This window comes from Pinus tabuliformis, chromosome 9 (genome assembly GCF_031772625.1).
Source record: "Pinus tabuliformis cultivar Carrire ecotype Pingquan chromosome 9, CPIR1, whole genome shotgun sequence".
Taxonomy (NCBI): domain Eukaryota; kingdom Viridiplantae; phylum Streptophyta; class Pinopsida; order Pinales; family Pinaceae; genus Pinus; species Pinus tabuliformis.
The window spans coordinates 33,939,901-33,947,008 of NC_142307.1; the positions used below are offsets into that span (position 1 = coordinate 33,939,901).

General features: G+C 36.0%; 1 pseudogene; it reads left to right on the top strand.

The window, feature by feature from the left end:
* Positions 1–3,294: 3,294 nt before the first annotated feature.
* On the top strand, positions 3,295–6,639 carry LOC149146980 (DNA damage-binding protein 1 pseudogene; annotated as a pseudogene).
* Positions 6,640–7,108: the final 469 nt, after the last annotated feature.

Sequence of the window (7,108 nt, forward strand, 5' to 3'; positions counted from 1 at the left end):
ACACCTCTCCAGAAGATGCGACCTAGGAACCAGCCACTGCCCTTCATCAGTTTCCACAGCTTCAGCCTTGAGGACAAGGCTATTTTTATGGGGGATGGCATGTTAGGGTCCGACCCTAAACCCCTTATTTATGTAATAGGGTCGAGTCATAGTTATAGTTAAGTAAAGAGTCAATAAAGCCCATATTAATAATTGTAAGTGGTTGACCCGCATTTAAGAAGGGACCACAGTTAGTTGCAAATGGACCATGGTATTAGATAGATGGTATTAATAAGAGCCATGGTACTGACCCATGGTATTGCATGTATGAATCCTATATAAAGGATAAAAACTCCCCTCAAGGAGTGTCGTGTCTTATTTTGTAATTAAGCCCAGCTCTATTGGAGGTTGCCCGCTCGAAGAGGCAAGTGAACATTGCTTTCCTTTTTGAATAATAAAATACATGCTGTTATTTCTTATTGTTATGTGTTCTGGGTATATTTCTTCGCATATTTGGTATTCTGGTATCTTCTCGTAGGTCAAGAGCATAACATATCGCATGTCTTATCCTGTGTTACATTAATTCCTATAAACAACGAAAAATATTGAAATCTGTGTTAATTGAATTATATGTAAATGAAGAATGTCGAGAAGAACTGTTGACAGATTGAGAGGGGGTGGTGTCGAAAATGATTAGGAAGTTCCTTATGAATGAAACCCAACTTCTTTGGGCGCATGCTAAAATACCTCTCCCGTGAAAGTTTCAGAATGGATCTCAAAGGTGGTTTCATGTAGTGAAGATGAAATATGTAGGCGGTTTTAGGCAAGGGCATAGTTTGGTTGTGGACACACCACCCTCAATTAAAATGTGATAGGATAGAGTGCCCCCGTGGTGAACTAGGCTCGTGGATGGATGAGCCATTTGGATTGTGTTGCATCCTTGTCGTCCAATGTGAACGCACTTTAAAGCAAACCCCTTTGTTAATTCTTGTCAAGCTAGAGGGGTCCTGCAATGATGGTGGACTATTAGATTGGATCGCCTTGCATTCATGTCATTGGAAACAAATCTACAATTAACGTAGGCAAAGTTGCCCAAAGGGTCATGTCCTGTGGAATTTGTATAGGATTGTGGATCACCTAGTAAGTGCTAAGGCGCCACAAGGAGAGAAAAAGGTTTCGCTGCATCAGTTACTCAATTATGGGAGAGGAGATTATTTCCCAACTCATATTATAATATGCACCAAAATTTGTAGTTATCTTATGGAGTGACTTAATAAGTGGACAAAATCAATTTCAAGGTGAATATTTTTTTTAGTTGAGGAAAAAAAGTAATTAACAAGCTTCAATTTAATAAATATATTACTCATGGATGAGAGAGGAGATTATCACTTAATCCACATTCTAATATGCACCCAAATTTATAATTATCTTATGGAGTGACTTAAAAGGTGGACAAAATCAACCTTTAAGATACGTGTTTTTTTTAGTAGAGGTGAAGTTTTAATTAACAAAATTCAACTTAGAAATATATTACTCGTTAATGGGAGAGGAGACTATAACTCAATTCATATTCTAATATGCACCTAAATTTATAATTATCTTATGGAGTGACTTAATAAGTGGACAAACTCAACCTTTAAGGTGAACTATTTTTTTTAATGAGAGCAAAGTTTTAGTTAACATACTTCAACTTGGAAATATGTTTATGGGATAGGAGATTATCCCTCAATTCACATTCTAATATGTACCTAAATCTATAATTATCTTTTGGAGTGATTTAATAAGTGGACAAAGTCAACCTTTAAGGTGAAATGTTTTTTTAATAGAGGAAATGTTTTGATTAATGAACTTACTCCACTTTTAAGACGAAAGCCTTTTTTTAATGGAGAAAATGTTTTGATTAACAAACTGATCAATTTTTAACAAATTTAATTTAATTATCAAGTAGTTATTAGGTGGATGGTATAAATTAATATCCATGAAATATGTTAGAATATTTTTAGTAATAATCACTAATAAAAAGATAAGATTTCTCTCAAATTTAGTCATATGTATATATTGGGCATGTGGTATTGACAACCCATAGTATTAGCGCATGGTATTGTAGCAAAGACTATTTACAAGTTACGAATTTCTCTCATAAAGAGGAGGTGAATCTCCATGGTTAATAATATTGTTACATATTTTTTGAAATGTATATATTAATTATTTTATGATTTGATATCTCTCAGCATTTACTGACCATTTAATTTATATGATTGTATTGATTACCTTATGGAGTGACTTAACAAGTGAATAAAATCAGATTTTAAAATGAATGTTTCTTTTTTTTTTAACAGAGACAATTTTAATTAGCAAAATTCAACTTAAAAATGTATTACTCATTTATAAAAAGGATATTATCACTCAATCCACATTCTAATACACATCTAGATTTAAAATTATCCTATGTAGTGACTTACTAAGTAGACAAAGTCAATCCTTAATGAACCAAAACCCAAAGGAAAAGCTCCAAAGTCAAAAGTAATCATAAAAAATGAGAAACTATAACCGTAAGACCTATTTGAAAGAGAATCTTACGTAAAATGTAGTTGAATTTGTCCACTGATTAACCAACTTTTATATTTAAATTCATTTAGGGCAAAAATAGTTAAAGTGGACCACATGAACCTACCTATAATTTTATTTTAGAAAATTTAAAAATTTTAAATTATTTAAAAATTTCAAGTCAATTTTTATATTTAAAATAAAAAATATATTTTTAAAAAATTAATGAAATATCTATATGTATATATATATATATATATATATATATATATATATATATATATTTAATTAATATTTAAAAAAAATAAAATTATCTATTTATTTAAAATAATTTTTAATATTTGATTTTTTTTAAATAATTTAAATAAAAACTATCAACCTTCCCAGATAATTTAGGCGGGGATACTAGACTCCAAGAAATACATATCCTTACTATTATAGGGCATAACACCCAATTAATTGAATGTCGGTGGGACTACTCAAATGTGGGCATTTCCTTATGAGAAGATTGTATATATATATATATATATATCTAAAGGGTTTGTGGTTCTTGGAGTTCACTGGTTTATTGTGGTGGAAGAAAACTTCCTTTCTTGAGGTTCACTGGTTTGTTGCGGCGGAAGGAGAATTTTCTTTCTCAGAGTTCACTAGTTTGTTGCTGCCTCAGGAAAATTTTCTTGAGGTTCAGTCGTTTGTTGCTGCCGAATTAGGAGAGCAGAAGCACTTGTTGCCGTTAACCCGAGGCTAGCTCTTTTCAAGGGGTAGAAGATGAATATGTGGAACTACGTTGTAAGTGTCCATAAGCCCACTGCTGTGACTCATTGTTGCGTGGGCAACTTTACTGGTCCTCGCGACATTAATCTCATCATTGCAAAAAGCACCTGGATTGAGATCCATTCTCTCTCCTCTCAGGGTTTACAAAAAGTTCTACAAGTACCAATCTATGGCCGAATCGCAGTGCTTGAACTGTTCCGACCTGCTGGGGAGCAGCAGGATTCTCTTGTTATTTCCACAGAAGAATACAAGTTGAGTGTTGTTCAGTGGAATAATAACGGGGGCCGTGAGCTTATTACCAGGGCTGTCGCAGATGTCTGGGATTTTGTCGCAAATGTCTGGGATTTTGTCGCGATCCCTGTCAAGAATGGATATGAGATTGGTATGGTTGATCCGGATTGTCGAGTCATTGGACTCCACCTCTATCATGGCGTATTTACAATTTTAGCATATGATGGTGTTGCAGGAGTTACACACGCTTTCGATATCACGCTGGACAGAACTGTTGAAGTTGTGGATATCAAGTTCTTGTATGGTTGTTCAAAGCCCACAATTGCTGTGCTATACCAACAACTTCAACAGTATGGAGATGAACTGCAAGTAAGAACATACGAGGTAGATGTAAAAGGCAGGGATTTTAAGGAGATGCCCTGGTCTGTGCCCAATTTAGACCATGGTGCCCGTATGTTAATACCTGTTCCCATGCCTTTTGGAGGTGTTATTATTATTGGTGAGAAGACCATTGCTTATTTCAGTCCCTCTCCCTCTGTAGTATTCAAAGCTGTTCCCACACCCAACTCAATGACTATCATTCAGGCTTATGCCAAAGTCCATGATTCTCAATATCTGCTCGGTGACCACATGGGTCACCTTCACTTGCTTTCTCTCATTCATGAAAAGGGAACGGTTAGTGGTCTCAATATAGATCTGCTAGGTGACACATCTGTTGCTTCAACAATCTGTTATTTAGAGAATGGATTTGTGTACATTGGGTCTGATGAAGGAGATTCACAACTTGTCAAACTGCATCTTCCCCCGGATTCTATATATGGATCAGTGGGATTTTCAGTTGTGGAAACATATGTTAACCTTGGTCCAATCGTGGACTTTTGTGTTGTTGATCATGGTGGACAAGAACACGTCGTGACTTGTTCTGGAGGATTCAACCATGGCTGCCTTCGCATTCTCAGGAGTGGCATACGAATCAACGAGCATGCAGCTGCAGAGTTTGCAGATGTAAAGGGAATGTGGCCATTACGAGCTTCTTCGACTCGTGACGATTTCGACACTTATTTGGTGCTGAGCTTTCTTGGTGAGACTCGTGTACTTGCCATTAACTCAAATGATGAGCTAGAAGAAACACATGAAATACAAGGATTTGTCCTTCATGCTCCTTCCTTATTCTGTCAAGATGCTATTCATGACCAGCTTGTTCAGGTAACAGCAAGTTCTGTGAGATTAATGAGTGCGTCTTCTGGACAGCTATTGTCTGAATGGAGAGCCCCCACCGCCACAGGATTGTCTATAACAGTAGCCACAGGTAGTGCTACCCAGGTTTTGTTGGCCACTCGAGGGTGTAATATTGTCTACTTGGAAATTGGAGAGGGATCCCTAACACTGAAGGGACATAAAAAGATTGAGTATGATGTATCTTGCATGGACATAACTCCTATTGGTCAGGATAGTAAACGGAGTGAATTGGCAGCTGTTGGACTATGGAAAGACCAAAGTATCAGAATTTATTCTCTTCCTGATCTGAAACTCATTCAAAGTCTCCAATTTGCCGAGAATGTTGTTACCCGGTCTGTTTTATTTTGTAAATTTGAAGGGATTTCATACTTGCTGTGTGGGCTTGGGGATGGGCACTTATATAACCTAACATTGAATGTGAGCAGTGGGGAGCTTTCTGACGGGGAAACGAAAAAGATTTCCTTGGGTACCAAAGGAATAAATCTGAGGACTTTTCGTCATGAGAATGCAACGCATGTGTTAGCGTTAGGTGACAGGGCCACAGTTATTTGCAGTAGTAACCTGAGGTTGGCGTATAGTAATGTGAGTGTGGGAGAAGTTAATCATATGTGTTCTTTCCATTCAAAATCTTTCCCTAACAGCATTGTGGTTGTAAAGGAAGACATGCTTTCTTTTGGTTCAATCGATAATATTCAGAATATTTACATCTCATCAGTTCATCTCGAGGAACACCCATATCGTATTTGCTATCAAGACAAGTCTGGAACATTTGCCATCTGCAGCATGAAGTATGGTTATGATGAAATGCAAAAACACTTCATTCGTCTCTTAGATGAAAAGACATTTGAAAATATTTCATCATATCCACTGGATATGTATGAAGAAGGTTGTTCAATCCTCAGTTGCTCATTTACAGATGATCATAACACTGTCTATTGTTGTGTTGGGACAGCTTATCGGTATCCTGATCAGGAAACTATATTTATTAAGAAGGGCCGAATTTTGGTCTTTTCGGTTGGAAACAGACAACTGCGTCTGGTTACAGAGAAGGAGACAAAGGGAGCTGTATACAATCTCAATGCTTTTAATGGAAAATTAGTTGCAGGAATCAACGAAAAGATTGACTTGTACAAATGGATGATCCGTGATGATGTTTCCAGGGAGCTGGAGTTTGAATGTGGACATCCCGGGCATGTGCTTGCACTCTGTGTAAAAACTCGTGGGGATTTTATCTTAGTTGGTGATTGTGTACAATCTATGTATTTGTTGGTATACAAGAATATTGATGAGAGGGGAGGCATATTAGAAGAGAAGGCTCACGATTATAGTGCAAACTACATGACTGTTGTAGAATTTCTGGATGATGATACGTACGTTGGTACAGATCAGAAAGATTTCGACATTTTTGTGGTGAAGAAAAAGAACGATGCTGCAATTGATTCGGAAGAGGAAAGAAAATTGAAACTTGAAGGTGAATACCATCTTGGAGCTCTTGTTAACCAGTTCAGGCGTGCATCTTTAGCTCAGCCCTTGCCCTTGTATGGGAATACCATTCCTACAGTAATATTTGGAACAACTAATGGTATGATTGGTCTTATTGCATCACTTCCAGAGGAGCAATATCAAATTCTTCAAAAGCTGCAAATGCATCTTGTGAACGTAATAAGAGGAGTAGGAGGCTTAAACCATGAGCAGTGGAGGTCATTCAACACTGGTGACACAAGAAATGTGAAACAGTTGCTGGATGGCGATTTGATTGAGTCTTTTCTGGATCTCAACAGCCAAAGGATGAGCGAAATTGCAACTGCCATGACCATTCCTATTGATGAGTTATGCAAAATGGTGGAATACCTTGCCAGCTTACATTGATATCTTTTATTTTATTTTTTTATCCAATGTACTTTTGAAATAGGAAAAATTATTTTGCTTGCGGTTTGTTTGGTGCCGTAATTGGTTAGGAGAACTGGTTTTGAGTTACATATATTGAATATGCTTTTTGGGTTACATTTCAATTATTTTTTATCTAACATCTAACCCTGATGATGTAATTATTTGTTTTGAGTTATCATTTGTTAATATAAGAATATGTTTTTCGGGTTACAGTTTAATTATCTTTATTTGTATTTTTAGATCATTTATGGACATGTTAAGTAATAGTTTATGGAAAATTTTCACAAAAATAATTGAAATATAGAATTATGTTAGGAGAACTGGATTTGAGTTACCATTTATTGAATATGTTTTTTGGGTTACATTTCAATTATTTTTATTTGTTGCAGTTATTTGTTTTTGAATATGTTTTTTTGCGTTACATTTCAATTATTTTTATCTGTGTTGC